This window comes from Aedes albopictus, chromosome 3, assembly GCF_035046485.1.
Source record: "Aedes albopictus strain Foshan chromosome 3, AalbF5, whole genome shotgun sequence".
NCBI lineage: Eukaryota > Metazoa > Arthropoda > Insecta > Diptera > Culicidae > Aedes > Aedes albopictus.
Genome location: NC_085138.1, coordinates 283,463,766 through 283,478,567, shown reverse-complemented (window position 1 = coordinate 283,478,567; position 14,802 = coordinate 283,463,766).

Here is a 14,802-nt window from a genome sequence, read left to right as displayed (position 1 = left end):
GTTTGGAAAATAAACGAAAACTATTGTTTCTCTCTGTTTTCGATAATAAATCGCTTGCGCCAACAATAGCGGCCCAATTATGAATGAAACATTTAACAATAGAATGTTGCGTATCCCATTGAACTCATATGGGACTTTGGAGGAGTTTCTATCCGCAACAGAAGAAAAGCAAATTTTGTTTTCAGATTGTTATCAATAACTTATTCGTATCAAAATTTGTTATTGATATATTTTAAAAAATCGCTGTTATTAAGTTGTTATTGAAACTAACAAAACATGTTATTAAACAGGTCTTCCAGGAACATTTTTTTGTTATAATTTTTGTTATTTTGCCGCTTATGACAGACAAGTTTAGAACAGGATATGTTATGTAAATAACATGAAAATAACTCTTTCCGTTACTCAGTTATTTTTCCAAAATAACACATTATATTATGCTGTTGCTATTCCCTTCTGCTCGGGGAGAAGCTCCGGCGGGAGTTCTTCGGCTCTCTAACCATAGTTCGGCCCCAACTGCGAAATAAAAGTTCAAAAAAAAATCGCCAACAGCCCATTTCTCAACAAAATGTGATCATATTTTAAATAAAACTCGCACAACATTCTAGTTTTGGAAATATACGGGATCATTTTTTTCTTGGATTTCTGGACGGAGTAAGGCCGGTGGGTCACTGGGTCAAGTCGAGTAAAAATAAGGTCAAGCACGACTTGCACCACCATAACTTTCTTCTTAACGAAGTATTTCAACGGGAGCTTACATATTTCGTTGCCTAATGATATGTAGTTGAAGTTGCTACAGGTTCGATTTTATAATTCTTTGATAGGTCTCCTTTGAGTTCTTGGGATATTGAACATTCCTGAACCATCCAAGTCTACATTTACGTTTGTTGTTTTCAAATGTTATTAAACACGAGATATGATTCCCTTATTGACCCCATTCTTGACCTCGTCTAGCGTTGGAGGGTCCACTCCGCAGCCTATCCGTCGTCGTTGTTGTTTCGAATTCTGTTTGTCGCTCTTCCATTCCCACCGTTCAACGATTCCTCGAAATACTCTCTCGACCTGGCAGCCGCCATCGTTTTGTCTGTCAGCAAGTTTCCATTACAGTCGTTGTTGCACATGACGGGAGAAGGCGTTGTTTTTCTCCGCTCTTCATTGGCAGTTTCGTAAAACCTCCGCATATTATTCTGCTCCATACTTTCTGCGGTGGGCTCGTTTGTCGGCTTCTCTTCCTTTCCTATATCACTCTCTGCTCTGTCTGGTCGCTGACACCAGCAACGGGCTTCGGGCAACATTCTTCTCATATATACCTATAGGTATAATCGACCGTATTATATTCAGTCGCTGGATGAATGCCAGAACAGACGCTGTTTGAGCTGCACTTCCATGGTCAACAGACGCTCTGGATGTACCTACCGAATCTAGCTGAAGTCAGGAGGACAACAGTGCCGAGGCTGTCCTACCAGCTAAGCACACAATTCCTAGCTGGTGGTCGATTGACCTGTGGAAGCATGTGGTAGGGACTTGTGAGGATCAGAGTTATGTTGGACGCTTCAGCTTGTCGACTCACCGTTTTGCAGGCCACTCAACGCGGTGCATAATCAACCGATTACCTTCTAATAAAATAATGATTAATATTACTCACGATTAAGGTACATACTTAAATAATATACATTCTGTGAATTACCATTTGCCAAAATATTCAATATGTGTTATCTGGGGAACAAGCAGCTTATAAACCTATTATTCCTCTAAAAATGATTTCGCTTTAAATGTGCACCTATAGTCCTCCACATTAGGACTCCAATCGGTCAGGTGTAGTTAAGTGGGTGGTTGTTTAAAATCTCCCAAAAACGGACTGAAGTTTGATGCACCTGCCTGCATGCACATCAGGGCATAAGGCCTGACCAGGTCAGGCGAGACGGATGAAGGTGCAAACGGTGCGGGAAATTGTTATGGAAATGTGTTAATTTGCTTTTCATATTTCGCTTATTATGGACAAATATGTTGCCGTCTGACCCGCGAATGGCGATGGTGTGGTGCGCATATGCGAGGTTGCTGGTATCGGGAGAAGTTGAAGGGTCGTTTTTTGGTGTGAATGTACCCGCCAATTTTGCTGAACGGGGGTTTGCGGGAGCGAGAGAAAGCATTCATTTATTTAAATATATAAATTGTTGCAGCAACAACGCACAGAAATATATGTGTCAAAAGATTGCAACTCGAGTGGGTTCACGCTCAGGTGCGACAAGCGGCCCTTGAGCAAATAATTTATTGTTTCATAGTTGCCATTGTTGCACACGGAAATATTTGTATTTCCCAGCATCTTCCTGTTTCGGTTGTTGTTCCTCTCGTCGGATTGGTACAATTTGAGGGTTGATACGTTCATATTGGCCGTTTAAAATGAATCACGAATATGGTTTATAATAAGGGATGTTTAGACTGATTCAGAAGTATATGGTGAAAAAAGCACGTGGAGTACCTGTTCGGGAGCTACGTGACCCCTTAACCCACCCTGAGAGACGCCTATGGTGAAACATTTCATCTAAGATGATGATCTTTTGAGAACGAGCGATGAATCGAATAATGACGTCATCAATACACGATCGAAGCGGGTCGATCGGCAAGAGACCTGTCGTTGTAGAATTCAGTGTCGTTTTAGGCAATCCGGTGAACGGTCACCAAGTTTTATATTAAGGAATATTTATGTATATAGTGTAATATAATACCTGACAAGTAAAATAAATGTAGTTTTGTGAAGAATAAAGGGTTATCGTAAACTTGACTGTTTTAATGTGGCGTGTGGAAGAAATCGGAGAACGCTGGAAGGATCCCGCAGGAAGCTCTAGGAGAGGTGAATACCCCCTCAATTCTGGATCGCGGAAATGGACAGCAAAAGGGAACTACTTACCCCCAAAGGATTGTTCTTCCGGAGGCCTTACCCCTTACGTGTTGTGGGTCGGTGGATCAAGCCCCAACAGTACCTATTCCAGCACAAATTCTTTTTAACCAAATGGTCATCAACCGGTGCCAACCAATGCTGCCGAAATGCTGGATAAAGCACTTTTACAGCAAACTGAATACTGTCGTGGATAAGATTCTGAAAGGGGATATAAGGACTCTCATGGGCAGCTTCAACGCGAGGGTTGGTTTCGACAACTCCGACTATGAGCACTTTATGGTACGAAATGGTCTCGAAGAAATGAGCGAGAACGGAGAGCTGTTTGCAGAGTTTTGTGACAGCAATGCTATACAAGGACATGGTGATTGGGAGGCAGTGGATGACAGATGACACCAGAAGGAGCGAAGGAACGCCAAAGCCGCGATAGAGCGAGCGAAAACATGAGGAGCCAAAGCCGTAGCCCGTCAGCGCTATTCAGCACTCGAGAAGGTAGTAAAGCGCTCATGTACACTCAGAAATAAAAGTATACACGGAATTACTATTATTTATGCATTTTGTATCCGCATCTCTCTCACTCTCTTTCTGTTTTCATGCTATCTGCCGTTTAGCCTGGGTTGAAGAGAAGTGTTTCGTCAACCCAGGCGAAGCACCAGATAGCATGAAAACAGAAAGAGAGTGAGAGAGATGCGGATACAAAATGCATAAATAATAGTAATTCCGTGTATACTTTTATTTCTGAGTGTAGGTGGGACAAAAGAGCGTGGGTGGACTCCCTAGCCGACGAAGGCGAGAAAGCCGAAATACCGGCGACATTCGTCTCTTCTACGATGTCTCACGTCGCCTTAGTGGGACTAAGATGAATGCTACGGTGCCCGTGAAAGACACGTCTGGACGGCTACTGACCGATCCGGTTGACCAGCTGAAACGCTGGTTCCAGCACTTTGGAAACCTTTCTAAGTGCCATCAACACCTCAGCATAATCCGCCCGCCAAGGGTTCGACGCATCACCCGTGTCAACACCAAAGCTCCATCAGTGCAGGAGATAGAAGCAGCCATTCGTAGCATGAAATCGAACAGGGCCCCAGGGATCGATAGCATATCAGCTGAGATGAGATGCTCAAAGCTGCCCCGTAGGGTAATTCATGTATTTTGGACAGGCTGAGGACAACGTAAAAAAAATGTCCCCTAGCTTCCTTAGAAAGCAATTGATTATTTTGCAAAGTTACTAATACGCTTATAATATGATTGTACTTTGCGTTCCTGGCGACAAAAACCTTAACGAAAGCATTTTAAGCTGAGAAAATCACAATTTCCAATCGCCTGTTAGAATTGCATTTTGGACACCGAATATATGTTTTGGACACCCTCAGGTATATATAATTTGGACAGGACAATTATCTCAATGTTTAGCCATGTGTACTGTATCTTGGAAGTAGCCTAAATTAACAAATATTTTCTTGGAAATATTCAAATTTCCCCGCTTAACAGGCTGATAACTAGGGGAATCAACGTATTTTGGACACAGCGTTACGCCAATAATTTTTGGACACTTCCATTTTTTTTGCCGTAAGTGTCCAAAAAATATTGGGTCGTTGCCGTGTCCAAAATACGTTGGTTCCCCTATTACAGTTTTTGTTGAAATCGAGAAAATATCGTCAGACCCACAGAATACGCCTCCAAGTATGCAATCGCACAGCATCCCCATGTAGTTCGTCAGATGAGCATAATATATTAACAGTATAAAACATGCAATGTATTTTGGACACCATCTATTCTAAGCGTTCTAGATAAATGTTGAGAGATTGGTTGCCTAATGCTTCTTTAATGAACATTTTTCATTGCAATAAGGCATTTAAATCTCTTTCAATTATTATATTATTTCGACGATTTTGGGGAGAATATTCTATGTGACTTTGAAGTGTATGTCGTCTTGCATTTACATTTTCGATAATTTTGAAGTAAATTCGTAATTGTTAAGCATATTTTCAACGTAAGTCATCAATAATCGATATTGAGAAGTATCTACTTTAATTAGCTCTCCGGAACAAGACATATATCGCCGTCAGGGATGGAAAATGATGAAGATTGCAGCTGAGCAGACACAAACCAAAACCAGGGGGATGACGAAGGGCCAGAATCATCTACCCAGCATTCAATTCAACATGGCGTCCAATGTTTTTGTTTTGATTGCTTAATTCATGGAAAATATGCGCTGGAAACATCGACACTGCTTCGCTGTTACATATAATATCGTGCAAAGTGATAAGGAAATAGAAACAATCATCAAAAACAACGATTTCGTTTGAAATGTGTAATTTCTGAAATAAGCACTAACAACACACGAGCCACACACCCGAAAATCAGGAGCAAGTTAGGGTAAACCGACCAGAAAGTGGGTACCAAAACGCGCCGTACCAAAAATGATGTTGGGTGGAGCGGCGATGTACCGAGTTTGACACCCGAGTCACCCCACTGACCAAAACAAACATACTCGTAAACAACAGGGGCCCGAGAATACTCGCACTTCTTTATTCGAGAGTGAACGAAGCTGGCAAGCACTCGCATGTGATTCGCGAAGCTTCGTGAGTTTTTTTTGCATTTTGACGAAAAACGCATTTTACCGATTGACAGTGCTGCTTTTCAGGAACAATGAAGCATAAAGCATTAGTTTATGTTGGATAATCACTGGATTTGCTATTATAACCACAACAAAATGCACTTCCCGCACCTCCACTAGTTCTTCACGAATGAAAGCTCATGAGTGTTTCTGTTTTTGTTTTGCTTCTTACTCACGAAGCAGGCGGGTGCGAATAAACTCACACACTGTTTACTCTCAGAATCGTGAGTAAGCCTTGTGTTGGCTTTAACACTCGCGAATTGCTTCATGAGGAGAGTCGCCGTGCATGTCCAAATTACATACATGTCCAAATTATATTTTTTACCCTAGTATCCGCACAACTACTGCATCAATTATTCTGCAAAATATGGGTCTCTAGTTAGCCTAGCGGTTAAGGCTATGGATCGCCAATTCGGAGACGGCGGGTTCTCGATTCCCGTTCCGGTCGGAAAATTTTTCTCGACTCCCTGGGCATAGTGTATCATTGTTCTTGCCTCACAATAGGGTATCGCGCCACTTGGGCGGTGGCTTCTATATTCGTCTGTTTTCCACTATAACTCAGTCAATTTTGAACCAATTGACTTGAAATGTTGTACACGGGTAGATACTATACCTATCTCATCACATTCCAAAAGTTGTGTCAATTGGTTCATTTTTTTTAAAGAAAGCTCTTGAATTAATAACTGCGCTCAAATAACACTGAGTTGAAGCGAGGCAGGCCAAGTCCGATTGGGGACGTAGAGCCATAAAGAAGAAGAAGATATGGGAATCCGCGACATTTCCGGCCGACTGGATGCAATGTGTCTTAGTAAAGGTACCCAGGAAGGGTGACCGGGACATAATGTTATTGTGTATCGTTCTCAAAGTCATCTGCAAAGCGATCCTTAACCGGATACAGGAGAAGATTGACACAACTCTCCGATGGCAGCAAGCAGGATTCCGTGCCAGACGATCATGTGTGGACCATATTCATAGGCGAAACTACTGGGGGTGCCGGGGGTGCCAGGCACCCCCTAGAATTAGAATGTGTTGCTGTGATATATGGGGCGATGAATGATGAATGGATGAACTAATGAATATTTGTTTGTAGTGCACCCCCTGGCAAAAATCCGTAGTTTCGCCCATGACCATATTGTCACGCTTCGTATCATTCTGGAGGAAATCAATGAATTCCAAGAATCTCTCTACCTGGTGTTCATTGATTACGAAAAAGCTTTCGATCGTCTCAATCACGGAAACATATGGAAAGCCCTCAGGCGCAAGGGTGTCCCTGAGAAAATCATCGGCCTCATTGAAACACAGTACAGAGCATTTTCGTGCAGAGTACTGCACAACGGTGTTTGGTACGATCCCATCCGGGTCGTTGCTGGAGTGAGGCATGGATGTATATACATTGATAGACATTCGTTTAGCCGAGGCTAAAAAATTTTCAAAAAAGTGTCAGGAAACTAATACAAAAAATTTTATGATAAAACTTTTTTATCGTAGTGATAGCATATCTAGTACTGTTTTATAAAAATGTGATACATCACACTTACATATACACTGAAACAAAAACGAGGGTAAAAACCCTTCAAATGTCATTTTTTGCCTAGACGTTCGTTTAGCCGAATTGTACAATTTTTGGAATTCCATGATAAAAAACTAACAAATTTCGAAAAATATTCAACAAAATCATTTTGTATGGTGACCTGCATTATAGATCGACTTGTAAATCATAAATTGAATCATTTTTGGAAGTGTTGCCGTATTAATTTTGCATGCATCTTATATAAATATGTCATAATATTGTAAATGTTTCCAAATTGAGATTTGATGTAGTTATTTTTATCGGAAGTGTTTCAAAAGAATCTTATGAAAGTTTTATAACGAGTGCAGGTTGAAAATTTACGAAAAACAATGTTTTTAACAGAAAAAAATAACGCAAACCATCAAAAAATCACGTATTTAAGTATTGTTTTGATGAAATATGATGGTTTCACTTGCATAAATCACAGTGTTTACTACTATTACGTCTTCTTATAGCTCCCAATATCTTCTCGACTGTATTTTGGCTGAAATAACATACATTGGACGGCTCACATGTCGAGAAATGGCACCGAAAGTATTCAAATTTCTAGCATGAACTACTTGTTTCATAATTTGGACGTTCTTTTCGAATAAATTATGTTAAAAAAGAATGTGATTCAAAACTAAGACTCATTTATAATATATTTCTTCAGATTGAATGAAATAAGCCAATTGTTTGATCAAAGCTTGCATGTTTGCATAAAGATCTGCTTTTAAATAAGCAGGGTACAAAAATTCTGACACTTCTTGCAGTTCTTTCACTTAGCAGTCTTCTAACTCATTTAGTAATGCTAGTATCAAACAGGTATACTCCACAGGCATTAGGGCACGTCTTTATTTCAACGCAGAACTTTTTATTTTAGCTTTTATCAATCCCATTTTAAGGTTTGACGAACCGAAAACCAATATACTTAATTTTTTCATGACATTTTATGCAATAATTTGAACATTTCGAACCAAAATTCTGTGGCATATTTTCCAAACTGCTAATCTAGCTTACGTTTGAGTGTTAACAGAAATCATTTTTCTTAAATAAATTTGTTTATCATCGCTTCTCCTTATCGGTACATATTTTTATAATATTTCTCTGAATTTCACAAAAGAATAAACTTTTAAGGTCAGTTATCTTGCTAACACGTCATAAACTAAATGCCTTGGGATATATCCTCGAAATATACACACGAAATTGCAAGAAATCTATTGAAAACCAATTTTTCATTTACCTCGGCTAAACGAATGTCTAGGCAAAAAATGACATTTCAAGGGTTTTTACCCTCTTTTTTGTTTCAGTATATATGTAAGTGTGATGTATCACATTTTTATAAAACAGTACTAGATATACTATCACTACGATAAAAAAGTTTTATCATAAAATCTTTTGTATGAGTTTCCTGACACTTTTTTGAAAATTTTTTGGTCTCGGCTAAACGAATGTCTATCACTGTATACTATCACCGCTACTGTTCCTCATCGTAATCGACGAGATCCTGGTTGATTGCTTTGGGAGCCCATTACCATGGAGCACCTAAATGACTTCGAACTGGCTGACGACGTTGCTCTCCTAGCTCAACGGCGCTCTGATATGCAGAGCAAGCTCGATGATCTTGCTAATCGCTCCTCAGTGGCAGGTCTTACCATTAACGTCAACAAGACCAAATCGTTGGATGTAAATACGGTCAACCCTTCCAGCTTTACGGTAGCTGGGCAATTAGTGGAGTGGTGTTAAAAGCTTCCAATATTTTGGTAGCCAAAATGGCGGCCGATGGTGGCACCAAGATCGACATAGGTGTACGGATAAAGAAGGCGAGGGCTTGTATGAAATGTATGGAAAACTACCAGATTAGTCGACCCTGAAGCCACCAAAGCCACGAAAGTCGACCCTAAAGCACCAAAGCCAGAATTTTCAACTCGTACGTGAAATATGTGCTGCTATACGCCTGTGAAATCTGGTGTGTATCAGTGGAGAACATTCAACGGCTACAGAGGTCTTCATCAATAGATCTCTGCGGTATATAATTCGTGCATGCATGGTGGCCTGGCAATTGGATCTCCAACGTGAAGCTCCACCGTCGATGTCATCAAAAGCCGATAGCGACAGAAATACAGGAGCGAAGGTGGAGGTGGGTCGGCCACACTTTACGCAGGAGCGGAAACGAAAGCTACAAACAAGCATTAGACTGGAACCCAGCAGGACATCGCAGCAAAGGCAGACCCAGAGGCTCATGGCGGTGCAGCCTCAACAACGAAATTAAGCAAGTCGACACAAATTTGACCATAGGTCAAGGCGATGCCTGGCAATCGCCCAGGATGGAGTTCTTTCAATTCGGTCCTCTACACCGCCGTGGGTGCCCAGGACTGAAAGTAAGTAAGTTGTAATTCTTGGAGCTTTCCCTGGAAGTATTCCTGAAGAAATCCCTTTAGGAATTCCTAGAAGAAATCTCTGCAGCAAATTCTGAAAAAAAAAATCACTTGAGAAATTCCAGGAGGATTTCCTGGGAGAATCTTCTTCTTCTTCTTTATGAATCCACGTCCCCACTGGGACTTGGCCTGCCTCTCTTCAACTTAGTGTTCTTAGAGAACTTCCACAGTTTTTAGTTGAAGGGCTTTCTCTGCCTGCCGTTGCATGAATTTGTACATTGTGTGGCAAGGACAATGATACACTATGCCCAGGGAGTCGCGAAAATTTTCGCGACTGGAACGGGAATGGAATCCGCCGTCTCCGGATTGGCGATCCATAGCCTTAAACACTAGGCTAACTGGAGACCCCAATTTTGTTATGATCTTGTTGTGATGTGCTTCTGGTCGGGATGTTACACACCTGAGACTCTCCGAAACCCCTGAAAACGCCTTCGCAACGCCTCTGAAACCAACCTTAAAATGCTACGAGGCTTCCTGAAATTGTTACTGCTCCTCGGACGAGTCTGTTGAAATCCAGAGGGGGAATCTACTAAACCTTATGCTGCTTGGCCATCCAACGGCAGCCGGCGAGGTGGGCACCAAAGGCCTCTTTTGTGTCCTCGAGTCGCAGGGTCGTTGAGGAGGTAGTGAAGAGGTCTTCGGAAATGATTAGTGATCAAAGTTTTGAGGATTAGTTTTCGAACGTGTAATACTTAGTACTCACTTTTAGCAGGCGTCATTCATTCGGAAAGAGGGCACTTCCAGTGACAAGCAACAATGACGAGCTTCGACTGTGGCTACAGTATCGTGGTAGATGCAGCAATGCTGCACTGACCATGATGCCGGTAGAGAAACGAAGATGGTGGACGCCAGCGGTAGGATGTACTCCAGGAACTCCTTTTACCACCTGGTTCGCGGGGATCGAATCACTGGTCCAGCTACAAAGCCGGATAACTTGCACTAATCTTCTCCAAAAACAACTCTCGCACTGATGTTCGCTCTTCGACAGACCTTTTACGAATCCCGTTCACCGTACGATCTAGCTCCCTGCAGAGCCCCAATCATCATTTCTAGTATCTATTGAGTTTTCCCGCATCCGTTCCGTGGTTGTGTCCCACCTGCCATCCATCGATCGGGTTGCCACTTGAAGCTATCTATTAGAAAATTTTCAACGCCTCCCCTTCTGAGTAGCGCTGCACCGAGCAACGTACTGTAACGCATCCAAAGCGTGTCGAAAATCCTCTGAAATTCTCTGCAATGCTGTAGAAAACCCCTTGGCCCAAGCCTTGGCCCCCCTGAAACGCCCCTGCAACCTCCCGTTGCTCTCCCCTGTAAACACCTCCTGACCGCCGTTGCAATTGTTACCGTCACACAGTGGTCCAGATTTGAAAATACCTGGCAAAAATTGCCAAATCATAGTAGTCTGCTATTTTTAGCCTATATGAGTGCATTGGAACATGATTTAGCGCTCAATTTCATTTTAAAGGCATTTTAATTTTTTGTCGATTTTTTCGAACAGAATCCGAATAAAATTGAAGTTTTTCATACAATTTTACTATACACATATTATTATGGCGCTATTGTTTTGGCAGCTCTTGGCAGTTGCATTTTTCTTTAACCGATTCTGCATACATAAACGAGCATTTGAACGGAATCTCCCCGCGGGGAGTAGCGGGGAGCGATTTGTAAGACACTTTGAAGTCGAACTGTAAGAATTTCTCGTACTAATGGCATGTAATGTCAATTTTGAAGCCAAAAGTGTTATTTTGATCTTTTGCTCCATTGCAGATGTCTGATATACATAAGAACTTACAAATAAACTTTTGAAAGCAATTGTATTACTTATATCAATAGACTTTTGTAGTGGTTGAACTTGTTTATGTTCTTTATCAACAATTCAGCACTTTTTCCATCAGCAGCTATTCAGTGCAGTAACAAGATACAAAATCAATATTTCCAATTTTTTAAATTCCAGTTAGTGCTTCTGGTATTATGGATGAATGCTCAATATAGGGGAGACTGAGGAGACTTGATCCCTGGGGAGACTTGTTCCCCCCATATTTTCTCGGAATTAACCCTCTAATACCCAACCCCGCCTTTAGACGGGGTATAGTTTGAGCATTTTTGTAATTTTTGTTTCGTGGAAAATCAAAACTATTATATTTTTGGCTGATATTTAGGACTGTTTTGTATATCTCAAAATAGTTTTTGGTGTATTTTGAAGCGTATTTACATTTTTTAAAAATCATTGAAAAATAGATGTTTTAGTCACCTTTTAGAAGTCATTGTTTATTTTGTGTTGAATCGCTACAATTTAAATATTTTAAATTTTTCCCAAATCATTCTACCCTAGTTTAATAGTTTAAGGGAATTGAATACACTCTAAAATTATTTTCCCTAAAATTACACGGAAAATAAAATTTTCTATAAAAAAAATTAAAAATAATAATATTTCAACAATAATCATAAAATCTCAAAATGTTTTCATCTCAAAAAATCCGCACCCCAAATAGGCTTCCAGGAAAAATTTAAAAATGAGGGGATGTTCGAAAATAAAAATTAGAAAAATTAAAAACTGAAATTCACGAAATCGAGAATTAAAAAGAATCATCTTCCAAAACATGTTTAAATCGATTTTAGATGACGAAAAATGATATTTAGATCAAAATCAAAAATTTGGGTATTAGAGGGTTAAAAACAGTTTTCTTCTAGCATATTTTTTCCAAAACAACACCTGGACAGACGACAATGTTTTGGCTACAACTGATTTTAATTGCGTATTGCATTATTTTTTAATGGCTGCCGGTTTGTTTTCAGTCCTTCAGAAATCTTTTAGGCGATTCCGAAAAATCTCAATAACTTTGTGAAAATTGAACCAAATTGTGTCAAAATTTCACAGCACATAGTATAAATAAAATACTATCAAACGTATTTATCCAAATAAGGTTGTTATATAAATATTTCAATTAATGTAGCTTAGTGTATACAACAGTGACATGGGGAGACTTGATCCCTCGAGGATTACACACACAATATACATGTGAAAAATAAAATTCTATTTGCAAGCCTCTATTTATTCGGAATTCTAGTATATTCAATGATAAAACGTGACAGATAATTATTATTTTATTACACACCATTAAAAGGGGGATCAAGTCTCCCCATTTTCAAAATACAATTACAATAACAATTTAAGGAAATCTTATAATTTCAAATACACCATGTTCATCAAAAATGTAAGAAAACTTGAAAAGAAAATGAACAGGAAGCTTCTGGAGCTATTTTCCCTTTAAATTAAACATGTGCTCAAAAGGGGATCAATTGTGACCCATTTTTGAAAAATACATCGTACGACATGCCTCCATAAAAACACAGTTTTGAAAACTTTAACAATAATTTAAAGTTCTTCTGTTGTGTATAAACTTGCAATAGATGTTTACCTGCCATTCTGTACGAAAAATGGATCTAGTTTTGTGTTTTTTCTTAATGTTACAGGCAAATTAAGAAAAAGGGATCAAGTCTCCCCAGTCTCCCCTACTGTATCCCATATAAGACATGTTCAAAAATTGAGTTTCTGCCAGCTTTCAAAATTGGACCTCTGTGCGTCATACCCCCGCGGTGACGTTGTAGCTCGCTATCCTCGGTGTCATAGATAAACACCCTATTATGGACGTCCACAGCGTCACGACAGCACAATAGCGGATTCCTCTTCGCTTCCTTTTGAGCGCTATTCCGGCCGTTTTGGTTACAGCCCTAATAGCGTCCACCGTCGATCGACCCTTTTGGAAGCCGAACTGGTTATCCGAGAGCGCAGATTCATTTGGATTCTCGATATAGATCATCAGCCAGGATCATTCTGTTCCACTCCAACAATTTCCCGGCGGTGTCCAGAAGGCCGATAGGTCTGTATTGGGCAGTAGAATCATTCTTCGCCTTTCCCATATCTCCGGAAGTCCGCCTCCACCCAGGCATATCTGCATAGCTATTCTGAACATGTCAGGACTAGCCTCGATGGTCGTTGTGGTATTTATTGAAATATTGCAGCCACGATAGGTAATAATTATTTGTTTTTTTATTATAGTATCACTGGTGTAAGTATATTCTGTCTTCCAATGACTGTGTTCCACCCTCTGCTGTCATTCTCCTCAACTTCACGGTTGCTGTGATCATCTGCAGATGAACCCGACTACCACAGTCGTCTTGATGGCTACTGTCGGGATACCGTCCGGACCCGGAGCCTTGTTCAATTGAAGCGACATCACTATTGCGATGAGTCCGTCGCGCGTCACCGGGGCGACCTCGCTTTGACCGGTTTATCCATAGGGGACAGGGGCCCATGGTCGTATATCGTGGTGCAGGAACATCAATTCCACGATCTTCTGCAGTATCTCGGAGGAGCGTTCTTTGAGTGCTGACGCGCCCTTCACTTTATCCATGATTACCCTGTACGCATCACTTCAGGGGGTCATGTTGGTTTCCTGGCAGAAATTTTCGAAGCATGCCCACTTACGCGCCCTAATCTCCAGTTTAGCCGCCCTATAGGCCTCACTTCAATCCATTCAATCCTCATCGGTGCGAGTTTTTTGCATCCTACTCCTAGCTCTTAGGCAGGATACGCGGAGTTCTGCGATTTCTAGACACCACCAGGATACCAGTTTCGGTCCATTTCTGGCTAACGATCGTCTTGGTATTGGTGCGTCACATGTGGTTCCGAATAGAACATTTCTGAATAGATCGTCGGTGTTACCCTCCAGAAGCAATCGCTCCACAAATGCCAGCTTATCGAAGCGCGAGGTCAACCATCCCCAATGATGGTCGATGACCTTCGGATGTGGCCGTCTTCCTCCGTATTCCACCCTGTATTGAATCGCCAGATGGTCAATGTGCGTGTACCCATCGTCGACGCTTCAGAGAGACCACCGGTGTACTGCTGGACTTGAGCTATTGGGAACATGTGTACTGTGTAGCGCCTATCTGGATAAGCGATGGATGCAGCGAACACAGACTGTTTTTGTCTAACGATAAGGGAGTATGGAAAGACGTGGTGCTACAAATGGTGGCGGCGTAGCCAATGAGTTGTTCAGCAGTTTTAAGAACTTTATAGTATGCTTATTTTTCAACTCTGCATTTTAACATAATCATAATTTATTTTCAACTTAAATTAAAACCGGTCTAGTAGATACGTTTTAATGAATCCACCAGGTACTTTTCAGGTAGGGAAAAATGTTTGCGTTAATAAAGACTCTATTAATTAATAAGCCGGTGTCGGATGAGTGCAATAATGAAGTAGATAATAATGATAAAAATTTCAGCCCCATTTCCG